Source organism: Triturus cristatus, chromosome 8 (genome assembly GCF_964204655.1).
Source record: "Triturus cristatus chromosome 8, aTriCri1.1, whole genome shotgun sequence".
NCBI lineage: Eukaryota > Metazoa > Chordata > Amphibia > Caudata > Salamandridae > Triturus > Triturus cristatus.
In genome coordinates this window covers 285116225-285139491 of record NC_140591.1, presented here as the reverse complement: position 1 = coordinate 285139491, position 23267 = coordinate 285116225, and the positions used below count along the sequence as shown (strand labels likewise).

The 23267-nt window shown below is 43.7% G+C and overlaps 1 protein-coding gene across 2 annotated transcripts in view; it reads right to left on the bottom strand.

Moving 5' to 3' along the window:
- ZC3H12C (zinc finger CCCH-type containing 12C) overlaps window positions 1-23267 on the bottom strand; it is a 77487-nt gene that overhangs the window by 23779 nt on the left and 30441 nt on the right. The window lies entirely within an intron of this gene.

Here is a 23267-nt window from a genome sequence, read left to right as displayed (position 1 = left end):
CTGAAAAAGACAATAACATGCAAAATCACCTTAAAATAATATGTACATTTCATGGTGTGTCAATACCTCGTGATCATAGTACTGTGAAAAGTAAGTGGATGACATAAATTTCAGTGCGGAACAGTTTTCTATGCTTGTCTGCAAGATGTACACCCACAAATATGGAGACGGATTTATTGAAAGGAGTGAGCTCTAACATAACGCAAAGTGTAGGTCGGTGGCAAATTCTGGTCTCAGGGCTAATGCACTCCAAGGGCTCTTTGACCTCATTTTTTCACACTAATTGATGATCTATATGGCTTTCTGAATCAAGGAAGGCAAAAAATGAATGATCATTTCTGCTTGCCATACGTATATAAACTATTTGACCATTCCCATAGTAACTATTAAACTTATTTCACAAGATTATTTATTGTCTCCAAACGTACCGATAATACTTACAGATCATTGACTACAGCACTTTAAAATTTGTGATAAATTGAGTTATTAGTATGTTCCTATAATAACCATAACATTTTCTCTCATCATGAACAGCAATGAATGGGAGGAAGGTTAAACTTATACATGGGTTGTTCTTGATTTGAGGAAAAAAGTTTGAGCAGTGATTTTGCTAGTTTTTGACATACTGTTCTGGTATTTTGCCACCATAAATCCACATCGAGAGCAAGAATAAATTAGAACAAGCTGAACTCTGTGGTGTGTGCATTCATTGGCTGCTCGTGGCTTACAACGTAATGGCAATGAAATGAAGTCTTAAAGAAATTGAACACAAGAGGTTTCCTTGGAGCTTCTGACCCACTTTCTGCTGTCTACTGTCATCTAGCCATGTGTTTAATCCTTTCCGAACATGACTAACAACATTTGTGGCGTGGATCCATTCCCAGAGCAAGTCTATCCACAATACAGTGACCAAACATCTAGAGACAATTTCACGTCTCGCCCATTAGAATGAGGATGCTGTTGTTTCCAAACTTTCAAATAATTCAATTGTTACTTTACATTCTACAGTTTGTGTCCAGTATATTGAACTAATTGACATTTGAGGATTAATTAGAAATTAGCATTGACACGTGTGGAGCTAATTGGAGCCACGAAATGATCAACTTTGTCCATAACATACTTAAGATTAGGCACATTTTCACAATCACCCTCAAAGTATTGCCAATGAATTGTAAGTGATATATAAGACAGAAAACAAATATATTACAGGCAAATGTGCCTCTTGTGCATATTCTGGACTCACTGAAGATTCTAGCAGTGCCAACAATTGTCCCGGTGGATCTAAACACCTCAGATGTGGCACTTGAGATGCACTCTTCATCCAGGATCCGGTGAAAAGGCACATGGCAAATACTCCGCAGAGTAAGCATGAGCTTCCGTGAGGATCAACGAGAGCAATGATCAGACAAGCAAGCAGCAAAGCAGGAAGACAAAGATGAAGGCCTGGGTGCTTGTATAACCTCACAAGTCAAACTTAAGTTGCATTTGTAGTTTAGTGGCTGTCAATGCAGGCTACAGATAATAGGAGACACACACCCAGAAATGTGAGCAGCCGGAGGGTCAGCAACAACCCAAGCGGACTCTACACAACGTGATCATCAAACATAAGCACTTGCCAATATGACAGCAATATAAATAATGACAGTGAGTTCCAGGATCCAAATAGTGCATTTATCAATGCTTGGAGAATGAGCAGCAACAAATAAGGTTTGGAACACAACTATCAGTAGAGGGCTTTGGAGTTTTTACACACTAGCCCAATAAAAATACCATAAGGATGTATAGACGAAAATCAAGTGTAATGATCGCCTCAAAGCTGAGGAGTTGTGAACACTTCTTCGAAAGAGAGAATTCTTACACTTTAAAGGGAAAAGGTTGAAAGGCAGGCTTGTTTCGTTGATTTGTGTACAAGACCGGCCTTTTCTTGATTAGACTGGCATGTCAAGGATGGGTGAGTAGCAACTCCCATCATAAACTTACCACACACCGGGGCTTCAAATCCAGGCTATGTACAGGACTCCCATCACAGCCACTGCTTTATATTTAATTGAATTTTTGAGTTAACAAGCTGCTGTGCAAATGCTCATCTCTACTTTGTTTTGGACAAAGGCTAGTAATACAAAATAGTGCAAAAGCAAGCTGTATATTTAGCAAGGAGTGTGTAATATATTCTGTGCACACACTTTGCTGAATGATTACATTTGCAGAAAGGGCGATGGTGAATGAGAGATAGTACATGAGAGATAGTACTGAGAAATATGCTTCACACCCATGAATTTGCCTAAGTGTTGTTAGTGCAGGCGCAGGGCGATGCACGCAGTATAGACCCGTGCCTGCACTGCTGATCAATGGCCATGAACTGTAAAAGCAGGATCATACATATTTTATTTTTGCCTTCTATAATAGGGGTGGTAATGAGAAAATGCATTTCAGGGGACAGCCCCTTTGAGGCCTGTTTACTTCCATGCATACCCTTAAGTTGTGCAAAGAGTGTGAAAGAGCCGTGCAGATGTTAGCTGTCCCCTCCACTCACATGGCAGGCAGATCCAAGGAATAGCTAAGTGTTGGGCTCCTACCTGACACCTAACAGCAGCAACTTAACTCTTGGCTTCACATCCCGGTCTTCAGACAAGTGAGCAGTGGAAATAACTTTCTCCTGTGACAGAGGGTTTGTGAATTAAAACCAATGTGTTTTAAACTGTACATTGAATTTCACCGCAGACTGTTGCACTGGCACGAAGAGGAAAGCCTGGAGGAAGACTTCTTCAACCAATAACAAATGAGAGGGTGGGCGGAGCTTAATGTTGGCTCTTTACATATAGAAAATATTTTAAATGAATTAATTACAAAGTACTTTATAAAACTGTTGCACACATATATTTAAAAGATACATATCCGCTATCAATGCACGGTGTCCAATTTCCTGTACATTAAACCTATGATACCACCAGGCACGGCTGGCCCCTTGCTCAGAGTGCAAATATGTCCTTATGTAAATATTGCCATTGACTGGTGTGATCGCATGCTTCAAAGAGTATCTCTGGGAGAAAAGGGGAAACAATGACTCATGAAGATTAGGGTTATGACAATCTGATGGCACTTTGGGAAGCCTCCCCTCATGGACTAATGGGTCTCACTGTCCATCGATGGTATTAAGCTGTCACTGGCAAGCAGAGGCCTCATGCATCTGATCCTGGGGCCCCGGGGGCAACACTAATGGCTGCTCCACATCCTGCACAGGGCACAAGTTGATAACCTTTCAGCTCTAGATAAATTGCGAATAGTAACAAACTACCACTAAAATGTCAATATTCATAGGTACCAAAATGTGGACAAGAATAGAATGTGGCTAAACGGCTAGAGAGGCCGTTTTCGAGGCTGGGGAACCAGATTCGACTCTGGTGGGAGCCTCAAACATCCTGTGATTCTGCGGTAATCACTCAATCTCCCCCTGCCTAAAAATGTATGTATTCGTGTGAAACGCAACTGGTGCTCATGTAAAGCGCTGTGATACCTTCGGGTCGAGTTCGCGCTATATAAAACTGCAAAAAAAAAATGGACGAACCAGTTGGGGGCCCCGTGCATGCCGCTGCTTTTAAGTCGGACACTCATTCGAGGTGAACAAACTCAAACTTCGAGACAAAGCTTCCGTAATAAACACCCACATTGTCCAGACAGTCAAGTCGCGTCCCTTTCCTGTTTGGGCAACTGATGTGTGAGAGGAGCTGATGTACAAACGCCTCTGCAGTGGTCCAAATCTTGCCAAGGCACTAGGGTTCACGCTTCGGTCTCTGCAAATACAGTGAAGGTATTCAGATGTCACACAGAACTGATTCTGTAAACCACCCTGCTTGTAAATCAACCTCTTAAAAGGAGACTTATTAACACGTTTCAAAGGCCAAAGCCAGGTCACGGGCCGCGTCCTCGGCCACGCGCTGCATTCCCCGACCAGAGAAAGAGCCTGTGTTTACAGTCGGCGTGTGAGCAACAAAACTGCCACTTTTGTAGAAATGAGCACATGACGCGCTGGCAAAGACAAAGCGCCGGGTCAGTGGGAGGGAAAAGGCCGGCAGCATCGATACCGCCAGCAGCACGAGACCCGCTCTTAAAAAACAGAGTTTCTTCAGCACACTCGACGCGGACGCAATTGTTTTTGATTTGCTGAAGGGGTTTGTTTGCAGGCTAGAAGATTGCCAGACAGGCCACAGAGTGTCTCAGACACGCTCAGCATGCACAAAAAGCGCGCACTGCGGACGAATTAACCTTCCAAGTAGGCTAATCGCACACACCAATGGGCGGGAACACGGCATCACGGGGAAATACGTTATTTAGTGGCATGAAAAATTACTTTTTCTGAAATTAATTTACATTCCCAAACTGAGCCCTGCATTTCAATAGCATGTGTAATTCTATGTTAATAATCTATACGTAATTAGAACGCTACCTAACGGGTCGTATTAGTTTAACACTATCCTAATACAATGTATAGACTTGCCCCTCCCACTAGCATACGTCTGCCAAGGGTACTGATGGCGTGGACCTATGGCTGCAGGATTTTCCTGGTCTTAATTTTTGGAGCTGCCTTCTATGTACGCCACCCTTGTACATAGGGGGCTGCGTCAAATACAATGGGTGTTGCGGGGGAACGCCCACAGCAACACCCACTGCACGCCCCTTTCACGCTACACATAGCGAAAGGGTGCCTTATGTACAAACCAGCCTTAAGCCACGTTAAGTGGCTTAACGCTGCCTGGTACATAAGGCAAGGACCCTATCGCCACGGAACGTCACAAAAAGTGACGTTCCCATGGCGATAGTGGCTTGTACATATGCCCCATAGGATGGAGGGGGCTGCAGAGATCAGTGTCAGCAGCTTTCCGCAGTTGGGGGAACCCACAGTAAAAGGACATTAGCCAAATGTATCGGCCAACTACACTGAAGAGGACAGCCAAGAGGGAAACAAAAACTCCAAAGGAATAAAAATAGTCCAGATGCAGGTAAGTGGCGACCCAGAAAAAGTGAACAGGGGGTAAAGAGAAAGGTATACAAAACCTACATTTTACACACTATTTCACCAGACCTATGCTTAAGTGTAAATGAATAGGAGGGTATTTTGTATGACTTGCTATTAGAAACCTGCAGTCACAAAGGAAATTATGCATTGGTGCATGAGTGGGAATAATTGCATTTGAATGTGAACCTAACATTAAATATATGGCATGCTCTTCTTGTTCCATTTTCTATCCATCTCGTAGCTCTGTGTAATTCGAGGATGGCGTTACCTCTCATACCATTATATCCAGTTGATTTACCCTTCGGTTTATATCCACAGAAGGAAGCGGGAAAGAGACGTCCATGTTGTATATAGATAAATGTTCGGATTAGGCGCTACATGGCGCCCGAGGTGCTTTAGACCGTCAGAGTGAGAGAAGGTGGATGGGGCTGGCAGAGAGAATGTGAGCAGAGTTGAGGGACAGGCAGACGTGTGTTGTGGTGACAGGTGCCAATCTGTGCCAGGAAGCGCGCGCCGGCTGCCAAGGAAGGGCGATTTACACAGCAGTCAACACGCGCCGCTCCTGGCGGCTTCCTCGCCAGGGTGAGCACAATGTCGGCACAGTAATGTTCGTTCAAGATGAAAAATGGCAACTGTATCGCTTAACAAACAAACGAAAATAATTTCAAGGAAGAAGAGCGAGCGCATACTGGGTCTACGCTCCTTTTTTTTTTTTACATAGTTCTTTTGGGCAAAGTCTACAAAAAAAATGAGAGTGAGTTAAATATTTCCTCTCTGTGAATTTTATGTCCCAGTAGCTGAAAATGAGTTCGCTCCGTAAATGAAAACAGAAAAAACTGAAAATATTTATTTTGCAATTTTGAGTTGTGTGTGTAGCGCTACATTTCACGTAGGTGGTGTCGCTGCTCATCGCGACAGTACTCACAGGTGCGCACAGCATGAATGGTCCTCAGCTCAGACGTGTATCAGGTGGTGCTTGCAGGGCCACCATGGCCTAGAAAACCCATCCACGTGGTTCATGATGTCACAAAGATTTATGGTGTGTATTGTCTGCCCAATAGTATACGATAAACTCACTCAGAGATCAGAATAGCAGAGTCAAAGTATTTATTTTATGTTTTTATTTTCATGTCTGGACTTTTGGTTGCTGCTGAACACGAGGATGGTAACACCGCGCTTTCCCACAGTGTTCGCTAAAGTACTGATGTCATCAGATGTTTAATATGTGGGGCAACCAAGACACTTGCCGGTGGGGCAGCTGTGCCCTCCAGCAAAGATTGGGAAGGACAGTACTGATTTATTTAGTAATCCTGTCAGGAGCTGCTGGCAAGTGTGGGGAAAAGTGCAGAGTTAGGGAGTATGGCTATTGCATCACAGAGGGATAGGGTATGTTACGTAGATTTGTAAGCGCACTATCACCCGCAAGGGTATCCTCGCACTGAACAGGCGTGAGTCTAGCCAATCACTGGGTCTAGTGTGATCACTAGTCTTCGCTTCTTGCGGAATTCAAGACGTGAGGAGGCAAATCGTGTGTTCAGCGGCAGGCCGTTTCACGTTTTGGGAGTGATGTAGAAGGCGGCTTGACTGCGGATCTGTTTTTCTGAATACATAGGACTGGTGCAAGTAGGAGTAAGGCTGAGCGGAGCTGTCTGGTGCGTTTGTGAAAGCAGATGCGATGGTTGAAGTAAGCTGGGCCGGTGTTATGTAGAGCTTTAAAAGTATGGGTGAGAAGTTTGAAATCTGCTCGTCTGTATAGGAGCAACCAGTGTGGCTCATTGAGGTGAGGTGAGACTATGGAAGACCATGGAAGGTTGAGAGTAAGCCTGGGCACCAAGTTCTGAATGGTCTGTAGCGTCCCGGTGAGATGTTTGTTGATCTGGGCATACAGGGTGCTCCCATAGTCTCGCTTGCTGTTGGCAAGGGCGTGGGTGACAGTTTTCCAGGTGTTGGTAATGAGCCATTTGAAAATCTTCCTTAGCATTTTCAAGATCTGGCAGCATGAGGCAATGACGGCGTTGACTTGCCGCTGACTTGGGCAGTCATGTTAAGGTTTCAGTCGATGATGATCCCAAGGTCCTTGGTGTGAGTATCGGCAGTGGGTTTCAGTTCTCGCTCTGCCCACCACCAGGTGGAGTCCCACAGTGAGGAGCTCTTCCCGTAGATCATGACTTCTGTGTGGTCAATGTTCAGCTTCAGGCAGTTAGACTTCATCCAGTCAGTGGTTTTGGTCATACATGTTGTGAATTTGTTCCGGATGCTGAGTGCCTTGTCTGTGAGGGAGAGGATGAGTTGTGTGTCACTGGTGTAGGAAAATACATTGATGTCATAGTAGCGGATGATGCTGGCCAGAAGGATCATCCAGGCGTTGAACTTGAAGAGGGTTGGGCTCAGAGGGGTCCCGGCAGTACTCCGCAGATGAGGTTTTGGGCATCTGAGGTGAAGGGTGCCAGGCTAACTGGGTGGGTCCTGCAGGTCCGGAAGGAGCAAATCTAGCACAGTGCAGGCCTTGTATTCCAGTGTCGTGCAGGTGTTGGATGAGTATGGGGTCGGAGATCGTTTCAAATGCCGTGCAGAATTCCAGACGGATGAGGGCTGCTTCAGTACTGTAGTTGAGTCGGAAACCAGACTGGGTGGTATCAAGGAGTTGGTGTTCACTGTGCTATGCAGTGCGGCATTTGTTGATGTTTTTCTCGAGTACTCCGGCCGATATAGAAGGATATCAATCTGTAGTTGGCGAGTGTACAGGGGTCAGTTGAGTATATCTTCAGCAAGGGATAGACTGTACTGTGTTTCCAGACGTCTGTGAAGGTCACTGTAGAGATGGAGGTGTTCAGGATGGGTATGAGCATAGATCTGATAGGTAGAAGAGAAGGCGAGGACGAGGCAATGGCCCGACAGGGCCCTGAAGTGGACGGACTTCATCGTGGTGATTTCATCCTGGGCGATGTATGGTCATGAGATGAGCGTTGGCACTGCTGCTGAGGCTGGGAGTCGGTTGGCAAGGTCTGTCAGATCCAGTTGCAGGTTGAAGTTGCTGTATATGGTGGTGAAGAATAAGGAGAGGTTGTTGCAGAGGTCCTGTGAGAGGGCCGTTTAGTTGGAGGCGGCTGCTGATGGGATGAAGCCTTTCACGATGGCAAAGATTTTCTTCATTCTATTGATGCTGGTGTCAATGCAGTCCGTCAGGACAGTGCGTTTGGTAGTCCGTATTAGTTGGTGGTAGCGTCTCAGGGCAGATTTCCATGTGCTCCCGTCTTCAGTGGTTTTGCTCATTCTCCAAAGGCAAAGCTAAAGTGGATTGGCTCTGTTCATTTCCATGAGGGGGACAGGATGTAGGTCACTTTCACCTCACAGCTTTTCAGTTCAGGGCTTGTGGTAAAATGATGTATTACTGCCCGGGCACGAGTGGTAAAGCCCTCTAAATAACCATCTTCCATGGTGACTCAGCCTGTATGGAGTAGCTATTGCCGCCCTGGTGAAGTGGTTATGGCTTGGGTAGAGGGGTAGGAAGAAGTGTATGGGTGAGTAGGATTTTCTGTGCGATACCCCTTGTGTGTAATACATGGATATTTGACGTGGATCTGGGACCTGGCAGAGTGTGGGAAAGTTATCTTCCAGTACACCAACGCCACCTACTAATGTTACTGCAACTTTCTGGAGTAGTTGCTGGACGTGATGCTTCATTCAGCAAATTGTAGTATTTAAGTCTGGTAAAAACAGAGATGGAGTGGATAATGCTGGTGGTGGTGGAAGAATTTACTAAGTAGTTTCTGGTTACCAAAATGGGAACCAGCACCTTGATGTGTGAGATAAACAAACGTCTGGAAGAGGGGTTCAAACACGACTTCAGTATTATGTGGATTTCTGAGATACGGTGCAAATGTGGGCAGCTGATGAAAAAAGGTCCGGATGAGGGCCGATTGTTCTCAGGGCCATTTTGTCAGAATCCAGTTTGATGTTGTTCAAACACAATCAGTCGGTGGGGACACCCCCTTTTGTAGTGGATTCAGATAAGGAGAAATCTATTTTAGGTTTTGAGAGCCCCGACTCTCAAGAAAGAGCCGATTATCATCTTGTTTGGACAACTGAAAGAGAGTTTGCTTTAGCCAAGGAGGAAATGGGCGGAGACAAAGCAATACAAAAGAAGGGTGGGGTTGGAAGCATCTTTATGCTAGAGATGCTTGGTTTCTGTTTATGAGTGGGCTCTTGTGCCCTGGCCAGCCACACCTCTTTAGAGCCCACTCAGGCATGAAGCTTTTCCTTATTTCATGTATTATGGTAGGACTGCGCACAATGCTTTCTCAAAGCTATACCATGCCCATTGGCTGACTGAGTTGAGCCATCACTCCCAATATCTTGTGAAACTCACAGGTCGTGGGTCTGAATTCTGGAAAAGCAACCTTGGTGTTTCATCCTTCTAAGGCTGAATAACTGAGTAGAATTTAAATGGGTATTTGTAACCACGTTACAGATGGTGCATAGTCAGGACAAGGACTGTGATATTAATCGCTATTTAAAAACACGTTACTATTATTAATGTTCATTTAGATTCTCACTCTGCACAGCTGGTTGAACTGTATCAGACATGCTCCCATGTGTATCTCTTACAGTAAATCGCATGCAGGGCCAGCTGGGTATTGCAATTAATTAGCAACGAAAAACAGGTGTGTTTTGTTTAATGACGGAAATTTAAAGACGTGAGAAAAAAATAACATTTACGGTTGGGAAAAGATAAAAGATTTTTATATGATACAAAATGTCAGTTTCGAAAGTGTCAAAACTTTGAAGAAGGCGATTCTTAGAGGAACTGCACTAAATGAGCTGTTGTGCTGAATGTCGCTGCAGTAATGCGGTGAGTTACCACGGAACAGATCCCTCAGCGGCAAAATTAGAAAGGATCCCCATGAAAGGGATACCGTTGGTACCCTCTAAACATGTAAAGAGGTTCTTTTCTGGAAAATTATTGGGAGTGCATACAGTATATGGACCAATGAAAGCGCTTGGATTGCTGCTTTTAATGAGTGTGATGCATTTTCACAGCATTAAGCTACCGCTCAAGAGACACAAGCATCTTACTTCCAATCCAGTCTTTTCCAGAAAATAAAACATTATCTTCATTATACCACCTTCCGAACCTCGACACATCCCTATGTTGAGACATCTGTGACATATTATTTACAGACCTATCCAAAATTTTCCTTCCAACTATCCTACCCGAACTCCACATGTCCAATAAGAAGGAAATGCCAGGACAACATCACCGCGGTACCCTACCTTATCACTGTGACAGCACAAGTGGCTTCTCTTTCAGGCTACCCGTTCTCTCACTGCTGCTCCAGGCACTCTTGCAGTTGTCTACTCTCTCTTTGGTCTGGGGCGGGAGTGATAGGGAAGTGATAGGGAACTCATCTTCCCTATCAGCGACACTCCTGAATCGGTCCACGTTTTCCAAACCACTATGCTGTTTATCAGCACTTGGATGAACAATAATCCTTTTAAAACTTAATCCGGACAAGACGGAAGTCGTTCCATCTGGCGGTATCGCCAAAAATCCCTGGGGACCCCACTTCTGGCCCGGTGAACTGGGTCAGCCTCCCATCCCCTCTAGTACAGCTAAAAGCCTGGGAGTGCAAATCAGCCAAGACCTAACCTTGAAACCCCAGATTAGTTTGGTGGTATCCACCTGTTTTTTCCAACTTCGGAAAATCAAGAAAATCTGTAAATACCTTACTTATGACGCCTGCATCCAAGTCATTATTGCTATGGTTATGTCACATATCGACTATGCCAATTCGCTGTACTTTGGCATTCCCCTTCATCTATCTCAAAAGCTCCAGCTTATACAAAATCAGGCAGCACGACTCATTACTCACCAACCTAGGCATTACCATATTACCCCCGTCTTGAAGCATCTGCACTGGCTGCCTGTTGCTCAGCGCAGCGCTTTTAAAATCGGCTGCTGCCTCATCTTCAAATCACTCAATGGACTCAGCCCGAAATTTGTTAATAACATGATCACAAAATACACCCCCGCACGTCACATGCGACCTGCTCACAAGAATCTTCTCTCGACCCCTACTTTCAAACTCAAACGCACCGGTGGAGCCAGGTTCTCTGTACTGGCCCCCCAGTTTTGGAACTCCCTCCCCTCTGAAATCCGTCTTTCCTCCACTCTTCTCATTTTCAGACGTCTTCTAAAAACTTGGCTTTTCCGATTGCCTTTCTAACTTTTCTTTTTGAACAGTTTTCTCGGCTTAACCAGCGCCATGAAACCTTCCCGGTGTACGCGCGCTTTATAAATTCTTATTGACATGACATGACATGACATGGTTGCGATGAAGAGGAAAGTGAGGGAACATGACATGGTACCTAAAGGGAGGCAACTAAAATGGAAGCTAGCGGAACGGAAAGAGGCGGGCCTGAATGGGAAAAGTGACATATGAAGTGGCAACATTGAGGATCCTCCCTGAGCCTTCCGGTCATGCCCAAATCTGATTCAATCCATGCTTCATCCTTACCTGCTTAACTACTAAAATGACCAAATGGCGGATCAATGAACTGTGAGGTTCTTTGTTGAGCTGTACCCCAGAAAGCCACTCCCTCCATACTGAAACTCCAGAACTGCAAGAAAGAGAAGACCAGGAGGCAAGCCTTCTCCTTATACACCCTGACCCTAGAGTAATGTTGGCCCTTACAATCAGGCTCACTCCCCCCAGCCCACCTACCACGTCCAGCATAAAAACAAAGGCAACTTATTCTTGCAATTTTTACAACCACAGATGTAAAATCTCAAACTACTGTGTCATAATCAATGTGAGTTTTGATTGTTGCAACACCACCAAGACCATTGTAAACTATTCTAAATATAACACTTTGTAAAACATCTCTTGCCTAACAGTCGCTGATGTAATGTCTCAAATGTTGACAATCCAGTTATTCAACAATTGCATATCTGCCAAATCCCAATGCCATGCCAACCGTACAGTGGTTGCTTTTGAAAGTCGAACTGTATTTTAGGAACCTGGTTCTGTCTTTCAGAAGGATTCAGGGATCCTCCCCATATTCCATTCCTAGGGTAAAGCTTGTCCAGTGATGGCCCTTCTGGCGGATAGTCTTTCTTTGTCGTGAGTCCACAGCGTTCAACTTCTTGCCAGATATATCCATAACTCTCAGACTCCACACAACGTTTAGAGTAGTTGAAAAAACATTGTTACAATGTCTTCTATATTTTCTCACCGGTTCACAATCTGCTGGCTGCCTGAACTGCACTATGCCATGCAATGAACAAGCGAGTTCAGTAATACAAGCTCACTGGAGATGGGTGGGTATTGGGTAAATGCTGTCTATGCACAGCCACACCGAGAGGATGTATGGGGCCCTTATAAGGCCAGGTGTTGTCTTTATCATCCAAGGACCTATGCATCTGTCTGTCTGTCAATCTCCATGGCTTATGGCACCGAGCCACCTTCGAGGTGCTTGATAGTTTGAAGGCACTACTAATGAAAGCAACTTTTTCAGTTTCTGCCCCTTTAAAAATGTTGCAGCTTTTCCTCTAACCTTCCAGACACCAGCTTATTGGCCGCACTTTTTACCTGGCGTAATAATGTTTACACAGGGGTGACCCTCACTGGAAGCAGGTTGCACTAACATGCAGCTGTGTCCGTGCCCCCTCGTCCCACCCCCAGGGCAGACATGTTCTGCAGTTGACAGAGTGAGGCCAATTCGACATGTACTTCTTCTCTCCCACATTACAAGTCGGCAGGGATTTTTGATGTGGCAAATCGCTGCTGAATTGCTCTCAGCACGAATTCTCCTGCGGATAGGCAAACCCACTCACTCGGCTGCCTGTGTGACACCTGGTTGCCATGGCATCCCGCCCCTGTCACTGCAGCAACGCGACTCAACATCAACTTCACAAGACAAAGGCACAAAACAGACTGACACATCTGCCCACTCCAAAGTGCCAGCACAAAGGAAGGCACACTGAGTCTCTGCCAATGTTTAGAAGTCAATGGGGCGATCTGCGGAAGGCCTCCTGTTCCTTACTCTGAATGTATGCACACATTGTGTGGCCACAGAGGACCTTTCACCATGGCAGAATAGGTGGAACGGTCCCTGGGACAATGCGGCGCATGGAAATGGCGACTCTTACAAGACCCGCCTTCACCCGCGCGAGCGTGCAATGAGGAGCTAGATCTATCAAGTAATGCACTTCAATCCCGGGAAGTACATTTTAAAGATAGCCTAGGCAGTCCTTGGCTTTGAAGAAGTGCTAAGCCTTCCTTCCATCTGGATTTTATTTTCATGGGAATAAGATGGCAGTGAATCTCAAAGGATTACAAGAGGAAATGAACAGAACATTAGATTTTGGAAGCGCGATGATAATATGCTAATTACTCACATGAAATGAATTGTGGCTCGGAACCTTGATAGTGAGTGATATCACTACATAACTCATCGGCATTCGTTTGACATTGAACTCCGCAAGGATTAACACCCATGACTTGTAGGTGACACAGAGACCTCTGCAGTTGTCACGCTTCCAACATGCCTATCTCATAGTCACACCACTATATCCCTCCAAAGGCTCAAGGCTCTGCCAATCAAACCTCATTACTTGACTCCAACCACTCTGATCTACATCCTGTAGTCAACCTATTGGGACCTCTAGCTTAGGGTTCAATCCCAGCTGAAATGCAAACAACCACCTTCATCCTCTGTTGCACTCACTGGTGATCAAGATGAAAACTCTCCGGCTAGTGGCAGCCAAACCCCTGATTTTGACACAGGTAGGGAATTGACTTCTGGTATAGGATTTCCTTGAGTAACAGCTGCCGTACACGCCATCATCATAGTTACAACATCCTTATTGGACACAGATGAGTTCTCGGGGAAATAGGTAAATGATACCACTGGAAGATATCGTCCATTCCTTCTCGATTTCGATAATCTCCTATGCACACGATACTCGATTGGTCTTTTCTCTTACCCAGAACCAAGACTCCCTCTCCTCCTCACTAGGCCCGTGTCTAGAGAAAGTTGCCAGTTGGATGAATAGTTCCTGCCATAAACTAAAAGGAAACAAAATGGAGCTTATGATCCATGGCAATAATCCTAACCCTATTATGAGTTTGGGCTGGCCGAGCTGTTTAAGTCTCCCTCCTCCCTGGAAACAGCCATTAGGAGCCTAGGAATGTAGCTGGATAAAGCCTTGAATTTTGATTCCCAAGCATTAAAGTTAACAGCTACCTGCCAGGGTATGCTCAGGATGCTTCAGAAAATTCTCCCTTTACTCCCTCTTATCTCGAAGAGGTTGGTGGTCCAGGCTCTCATTCTCTCTCGCCTGGTCTACGGTAATTCACTCTACAAGGGAACCCCTGAAAGCAACAATAAGGAAACTGCAAGTGGTACAGAGTTCCGTTGCCAGGATACTGTAGAACATTCCTAGACATAAATCTGCCCGACAAGCCCTGAGCACACTCCATTGGCTCCCAGTCGCCGGGAGGATTACCTTTAAATCACTCTGTATCGCCCATAGCGCACTCCATGACAAAGGGCCTTTGATCTCTTGATTCTTGATATCTTCCTACTATCCAGGTAAAACTTTGCGAGCCTCTAATGCCCATCTGGCCTAAGTACCTACCCTTAGACCGGCAAAATACAGAGGGCTGCCTTTCATCTGTAATGTGGCCAAACTATGGACCAGCTACTCCCTGCAAGCAGCCAAAAAGGAACTCCTGTTTCTGGAACTATTAAAGACCCAGCTCTTCCAGAAAAGTTCCCACTAAATCCTTCTGAGTAGTCTGCGTTGCACTATCGGTGCTGGAATGCCTCTGGGTAGCTATGTGCCCTACAAGTGCTTCATGGAATAGAATAGAATAGAATAGGTCAGGACGCGCAGAAGCTATGATCTCTGCCTTACTAGGCAATGGTAAAAGAGATAATGAAGAGATACTAGCCAGTGATATAAGCTGTGTATCTGGAAGATTCCAGAAGAGCTTAGCAGTAGCTTCATGGCACAAATAAATTCCCCAATCCACAATGTCACCACTGTTTAAACTTAACTTTGGATACCAACCCAAGCTGGGGAAGTATGATGTCACTTCCTATTAAACACATATATGAGGAGTTCAGTTATAAGGAAGGATGATTCACAACGCATTTGGGAAGTGTTCTCATCACGTCCATTGGTCCTGCTAGTTTTTCTCCAATCTTTTCTTGTTTTGCCTGGTTTCAGTTCCAGTTTCCATATTCTTTTTCTGTAGATTTGAGGAATCCTGAAGCCTACTTTGCTTTCACCAGCACTTCTTGCTTTGCAGCCTGCATCTTCCATCAGGGTCCTTTTTTGCCAAAATGCTTTTTCCTCCTATTCAGCAGATTCTTCTAAGACCACCTGTTTTCTTCATGTTTTCCTATCGTCAAGCAACATTGTGGCTACAGAAAGAGGTCATTCTTTCTTAGGATTGTCTAAGAAGAATAAGGTTCAGCATTCGCAGCACCCAGCCCTTGGCGCCCTTGGATACAAGCTTCTTTTAAAACGTCTGCCTGTCTACTGAGCATCATAACTGCTGACAGCCCCCTTATCACCCAAACTGATCTCCAATCCCTATCCTCTGCCCTCCCTCAGAACTCTCTCAAATGCAAAGGTGCATCATTTATTAATGTTTATTATATTAAATGTATGTAGTGTCACTGCCCTTGCATAACAACCACCTACTGTCCCTGCCCTTGCACACCAACCACCCACCATTCTATCACCCATACTTCTAAATGTACCCACTCAGCTCCACAATATTATTCTACACTGTATGTTTACTCCTAACTGGAAATCCCCTGTGCATGCTGGCCCTGCTCCAAGCACGGTGTACTCTGCCAAGAACCTCAGAGCCATGCTGAAACCCATCTGTGCCCTTTGAAGTAAATGGGAGGTGTGCTAAGGATGGTAGTTTTCGGATGAAGCAACGCGTAATCTCCTCTGTGCAAACCAGAGCCTTCGTGGTTTTCCTCTGATTTTTACAATTCACAGCTGCAGTCGATCATCAACAAAATCATTCGCTCACATCAACTGGCAAAGAATGAAGCTGCCTGACCTGTACATTGTCTCAGTGCTTTAGTCTATGACCAATAAGCAGTCATCTTGCTTCACTGGCAAACTGTCAGGAAACCAATGAAATTCAAGAATCTCACTCATTTTCACGACTGTCCATTGCGACTCCGCATTTCAAAACAAACAAAGTTGGTGTAGGACTGAGATTCTGAAATCCCCTTCAGAAGCAGATGACAAGTGAGGAGAACTACCTTAGATTCATAAAATGTCTTTTGTCAGGCCTCCTGCTTTTAATATAGTTTAAGATCTTCCAAGAGTTTGACAACACTCCTTCTGTGCATGGAGCACTTTAAAGGTACCCTGTAACAGTGACTGTTCTCAACCTTGATAGGAAGCTTGGCCCTGAGTGATTGCATATGGGGACAAACATAGTTGCAATTTTCTAACAGGAGTGACATAAACGAAATGCACACTTGGTAGGTTGCAATATTTGTATATTCATATTACCTTATTGGATATAACAGAACAATGTCAATCAAAGTGTCCCAAACTTAAACATCAACAAGTAAGCAAGAAATGTATATTTTAAGTTAAAAGTCAAGTCTTCTGGGTTCCTCTAAAAGCTTAAGATGGGTATGTACAGAACCCTCTATGCAAATGTGGACGGCTGAAAATGAAACCTCTTTATAGCTCAATAATATTTCATGTAGCCTGAAAGGGTGTGGAGATGTACATCACCAATGACGACTACAAGTGCTGCGATGGCTTCCATGCTTCTAATGGACTGTTGGAAAGGCTAGAGAAACGTCCAAAGCGCGGCTAGGACCAACATCATCTGGACAAGTATCTGAACCTCAATATTCTTCAATGGTCAAGAATATGTTTTGCTCAAAGTTACTACAGGAGCAGCTGTGAATGCTGAGAGGCCTTTCAGATGCCGACCTGTGTGGTTCGGCATCTGAAAGGCCTCTGTTGTGCGAGGTACTCCAACTCCGGCCTGCACTACCTCCCGGTGTCACTACGAGAGTGCTAGGTGTGAAGCAAAACTCTCACATGCTGAGAGAGACTTCCTCATAGCCTCCAAACACATAGGAGTTTAGAGATATGTCTACATTTCCGAGAGAGGCCACAAACAGTCTTGCTTGAATGTCCTGTGGAGTCTGCACCCACCACAGTTGAGGAAGGGGGATGTTTGTCCCACTTGGCTGCAGAACATGGTATGCACCAACCAATCACCGTTAGTGGAATGGTTTTGCCTGTTTGTGATTGAAGGCTACTCGGAGGGGGAAAAGGGGTGCCCAGGCGCTCATGCCAGAATCCTGTACATTAAACTGATTCAGAAAGTAAGAGAACCCATTTATTAAACCAGTTCCAAAGGATGTTCACTGTGCTTCAGAAAGTGTGTGGCACCAAATATGTATTACGTATGCAGTTGTACCAGTGCCATAGTCAGGTCTCATAGGCCTTAATGCAAGAAAGGAAATTGAGCCTCCTTCCCCCGTTTTGTAGTAAAAAAAAACAGCCACTAACTGGGGCCAAATTGGCTCCTTCGATGCCTAGGTCCTGGTGCCAGTGCACTTGCCACCTTGTGCTGCTGCTGCCCACGGTATGCATCGGTTGTTAGAGGAGCTTGGTAAAGCCCATTCATTGAGTAGTCCCTAAAAATATTGGCTTCTTTAAATCTTGCTGTGGATTGAAAAGTCACAGAGCACCCACCCAGTAAAGCAATCCTTTTATTGCATCCTACTTACAAGACAACCTGAGGGGATAGGAATCACTGTCAGAGCAGTAGATGGGATCCAACTTCTCCTTTACACATCAGAGTGAAGTAATCAGAAGAGGGTTCGTCAAGTCCACCAATGAGGATTCTCAAGTGTGTCCCAGAGATCATTCTTATCACCACTGCTCTTCATACATGTGTCCATTGGCTCACATGACTGCACACGCAACCTACAATTCCAGATCCATGGGAACAACTAAAAGCCAGCAGGAGGATCCAAATAACACCACAGAATGTTAAACCAGTTCCACAGCTGGAAGGTAATATCACAGATAAGCTGAACACAAACCACCACCATCCAAGGAGAAGTTTTATTCCAGTCCCCATCACCCATGACGTTTTCAATGTCAGACCATCTGCACACAAGTTGGTTTCGAACCGAAAAAGTACCCCAAACACAGTAAGGGCCTTATATAGATAAAGGTAAACGTACAATTTTGGTGTAAGTAACGCTTACTATTTTTTGCTATTCACAAACTATGAACGTAGTTTTATGTGTAGTATCTTTACGACTGTGGCAAATTCAGCCCATTAAAAGATAGTCCATTCTCTGCAGTCGTAAGAATACTACACTTAAAACTGCACTCGTAGTTTGTGAATAGGAAAAAAAATTATAAACTTACACCAAAAGTGTATATTTATCTTTGTGTATAAAGTCTTAACCCTGTGGTCATCCGTCTATATTCAACCCTTACTTTACAGGACTGTAAACAGGCGCTCCGAAATGAATGAAAGGCGGAGCACAGACACACTCAAATGAGTAAATATATGTAATGCAAAAATTGAAAGTCTGCTTTACATATATCAGTAAAATATGGCAACCAAAAAATGTGTGTGTTGGTTATGAGCCACATATACATGAGTATGGGGATATGGTGCACAGAAATAGCTGTAACTATAGCTTCCATCACAAAGATGGGAGCTGTTGTTAGAACCATTCCCTCTACCACGGCCCCTAGTAACAGACGACCCAGCACCACCAGCACTAAACCAACGACACAGCTGACAGTTGTTTCTAACGCTCAAAGGTATATAAATAGGGGGAAAAAAGCCAAGAGGTTATAGCAAGAGCCCTGAGGCACAAAAAACAGGAAAGTTAACACATATTGCCCTGGAAAGGAGAGAGCACAAAGTGAAAAGAAACTCACAAGACTCGCATCAAATGAAACCAGATGTGACACTTCAGAGATGATGATCTGTATTACCCACAGCCCAACCAGAGGTCGCCCATCTCATTTGCAACAAACTCACATGTAGTGAATTGGCAATAAGGTGAGATGACAGCTTATGACAATAAATGCAGAACCAGTCTCAAAGGCCACATAATCATTGTGGCTAGTGGGGGAATATCAGTGGCGCATTCCAGAGCCACCTTGAACTGAATGAGAAACAACCTTTGAGCCTCAAGCTCCCCTATGCTGAGGTGGAGCAGCCATTCTTCCTTCTAGCACAGAATCTGTGTTTTGAAAACTGTGTGACATCACCAAACCGAACTCTGAGAAGTTGCTAGTGGTGGAACCATGTGCATCTAATGACATGAAGCAATCCCATTGAGCATGTTATCTCCAGGATTCACATTTTCACAATTAGAGGAAAAGATCCACTTACAGAGCTATCCGTTACAGATCACAGAATGAACACAAGAGTATATCTATGATACGAACGGCCTTAGTGCAAACAAAAGGTTTGCTGGAACAGTGACAGTGGGCCAGCCCACCCCAACCATTGGTTAACCTCACAGTGAGTGATGGCATTCTGCTCTTTCACAGGAGTGCATCCACACACGCAAATGTGTTCCCTTAAGTGTAAGGGACTACTATTGTATTGTAATATTGAACTAACAATTACTACCCCTATGTGGGGTGCCAACAGAGTACAATTATCCTATTAAGGGGCACAACATTTAGCAGAGAGATGGATATAGATGTGTGTGAGTTAGGCACGCAATATATGGTTTTTAGTAAGCTAGCAGGTTTTGTCAGCTTGGCATGTCCCTTTACAGAATTTCTTAGGACCATAGTCCACTAATGTGGTGATACTGCATTAGGTTGTTCATTCTAAGATTTTTAGTTTTAAGAGTATTGTCAGGAGTAGGCATAGGATGGAGGAAGAAATGGTGGGGAGATCTGCTGGGACGAACCTTGCACTGTCATCCCATATATGATTGTCTTTGTGAGGTGTCAAAAAGCGGATTGGTAGCTATTTTGGACCCTCCAGGAAGGATTAAGTAGAGTCCTGTGATGGACAGAGGTATGTAGTGGCAGATATCTTTGGTTATTTCATGCCTGTTCAGTTGGTGGTGGGTGGTTTATTGTTGAAGACTGATACAGTACTGGGTGATGGACATGGCCCACAGGGGTTCTGTCTAATGTGAGTGGAAAAAGTTCAAGTAGTATAAGGAAATTATGATGGAGTCTATTTACACTGCAATCGGCTGTGTGACTGCATAGTGTTTTGGTATTAGTTAAAGTTTACACTGCAAATCAAGATTAAAGATTATTGATAATACAGGTCACAGAGTATAGCGTCTTTTGAAATCACAAAGCAAAAAGACTGCACACCGTGATCTGTATTTTCAATACCCTTTATTCTTGATCCACAAACAATCTCACAGACGCATTTCAACCGTCACTGGTCATTTTCATGGTTGGAGAGTCCTTAGTTAGTTTCTGTATTTATACAAACCACCCATCCTGCCAATTATGAGGCACTCTGGGATTTGTAGTGTAACCATAAAACAAACATACCAAACAAATGTATCACTTGGAAATTAAAAGCAATGATCACCCAACATATACCTTACTGAGCAGTTGATAGCTGTGTTTGTATAGTACAATATCCTATTAATATTAGTAAAACGACCAGAATAGTTTCAATAGGATTCTGTGGGATAATTATATATTATCATACGTGGTATGGTGTGAGCTCTCACGACATTACTAGATAATCATATGTCATTAATCCTCATCAGAGTGTAGAATGATGTTGCATTTATATTCACTGCCATCAACATTATTGTTGATCTCTCGTGTATGATTAACCGTGAGTTGTTAGCTATGTGTAACTGTGACATGCATAGAAGTCTAGAGCTCCTATGTGGTATAGCTACCTATTGGGCTCTCTGCAATATTGTCAACCTATCATACAGCTTTTTACCAAGTGCGAGATGATGTTACATTTACATTTCATGCCTTTGACAATAATATTAGCTTCCGAGTATGGTTAAGCTAGATTGTCAACAAAGCGTGACCTGTCATCAATGTCTTCCTAACACAACAAATCTTGATATATATTGAACAAAAACAACCTTAAATTATTTTACAGTGTTCCAATTAGTTAATTGCCATGGAATATCAATAATAATAGCAATCCTATTGTAACTGTATGCATAATCTAGATTGGAGTAAATTGCCACTGTTTTATACTCTTAACCCCTTCAGTGCCCATGACGAGCTGGACTCGTCATGGGCTGCGGTGGCGCTGTGCCCATGACGAGTCCAGCTCGTCATGAACTCCGCCCGCTAATGCAAGGCGCGGCACTGGGCGGGGAAAGGGGCGGGCATGCAAGGGGTTAAAATACTCCCCATTCATAGACCTCAAAGATACTTTTCAAAATGTCCCGTTCCTACTTCAAAGATGTACATAAAGTTCTTCATCATTATTCAGTCCAAATGGGATCTTAGTTCTTAATCGAATGATGTACTTTGAGTCCAACCTGCGCCAAGTCTGGGTTTGTTTCCCTCCATGTTCATAATTTATTACCATGCCAATGCCATAGTATCTCAATGTTCGATGCGATGACATCGAACCTGATATTTAGCAATAGCATACATCATACCTTTATTTTTGACTGCTCTGATATGTTCCAATATCCTCTTTTATAGCATAATTGTAGTGCTCCCCAAATATTTGAGGCCACAGGGAGATTCGATCACATGCACTTCAAACTGTGTGCTGCAGGTAGTTTTATGTTTACTTTTTATCACCTGATTTTGTCCATCCAAGATTGTCTTCATATTGATGCCAATGTTGCACACTTTACAGCTGTTAGACTTGCTAAACCCTAGATGTAAATAAACTAACTATGTTTTTGTATGTAGGTCAGGAAAATGACTTTTGACCAGTTTGTCTTTGGGTAATGGTGCTCTTCTGAAGGTTACTTGGGGTTTATTTCCCACTCGGGGACCAGCATCTAAATCTTTGGAAATTAAATGCTAATTTTTTTTAATATATTACAAATCCTTGTACGCTCATTGCTGTAGGTTGAAATTAACCTTAATTGAGTTTGATCCTTCACATCACTGACTTGTTCCTTATTAGTTATCCAGGTTTCGCATGAGGTTTTGATATCACTCTATCTCGACTCCTTTTTAGAAGACTCTGTTTGTAACCTTTGTTTCTCATTCTCTGAACGGCCTCATCATATTTTATATGTGCATCTGCATCATTAGAGCAGTTTCTCCTCATACTTAACAATTCACCATATGGTATACTTTTGATTATTAGCGTTGTGGGAAGGAAACTACTGCCATATAGGATACTAATCGTTGCAGTTTGTTTCCTGAACAAAGTTTTTTCTATCTGTCCATCCAGTACATATACATTAACATCAAGAAAATTCACCAGTAATTTATCAAAAGCACAAGTAAATTGTAGGCCTATGTCATTTTTTTTCAATGTTACAAAATAAGCCATGACTTCCTCACGTGTACCATTCAGGATTATAAATAAACCATCTATATACCACAGCCAGAGAATTATCTTATCCATAATTTCCTCATTGTTCTGTCACCAAGCATGCTCTCTCTCCCTCTATCTCCTATTCAGATTGGCATAGTGCGGAGAATAGGAAATGCCCATTACAGTTCCGCACTGAGACACATTTCAATCATGTCCAAAAGCATATATATATATATCTATATTCCGAAGCTCCGCCACTCCTCCACTTTGTAAAGAAAACATATATATATATATGAATGATATATATGGCACACTGGCTTTTAATTTGTGTTAGAAGGGTCAGTACATCAATCCTGACGTGTTTCGGCCGTTGGATGTCGCCTTGTTCACAGGTGAGGCAAATCTACTTCAGTAAATCGAATGCTTTAAATTTCAGTAACCACGTGCCGATGTATAATTCTGCTATTCCCATAATGCACCTGTAAGGTTGTTACAAATTGTGGGTAATGTACAAGTCATGCTGGATAGGGTCTTTTACCACAGTCCGAAATAAGCTATTTGCCAAGTGCACAAAATGTGATATTATGTAAATCATGCTGGATAGCATCTTAAATCACAGTCTGATTAGCCACGTGCACACTAATACTCAAATAAAAATGTCACGTGTGATACACAGTACAGTTCCCTTTCTTGTTGCTCAATTCCTCAAAATGTGCCGCCCAAATCACATCAGTATCTTTACACAG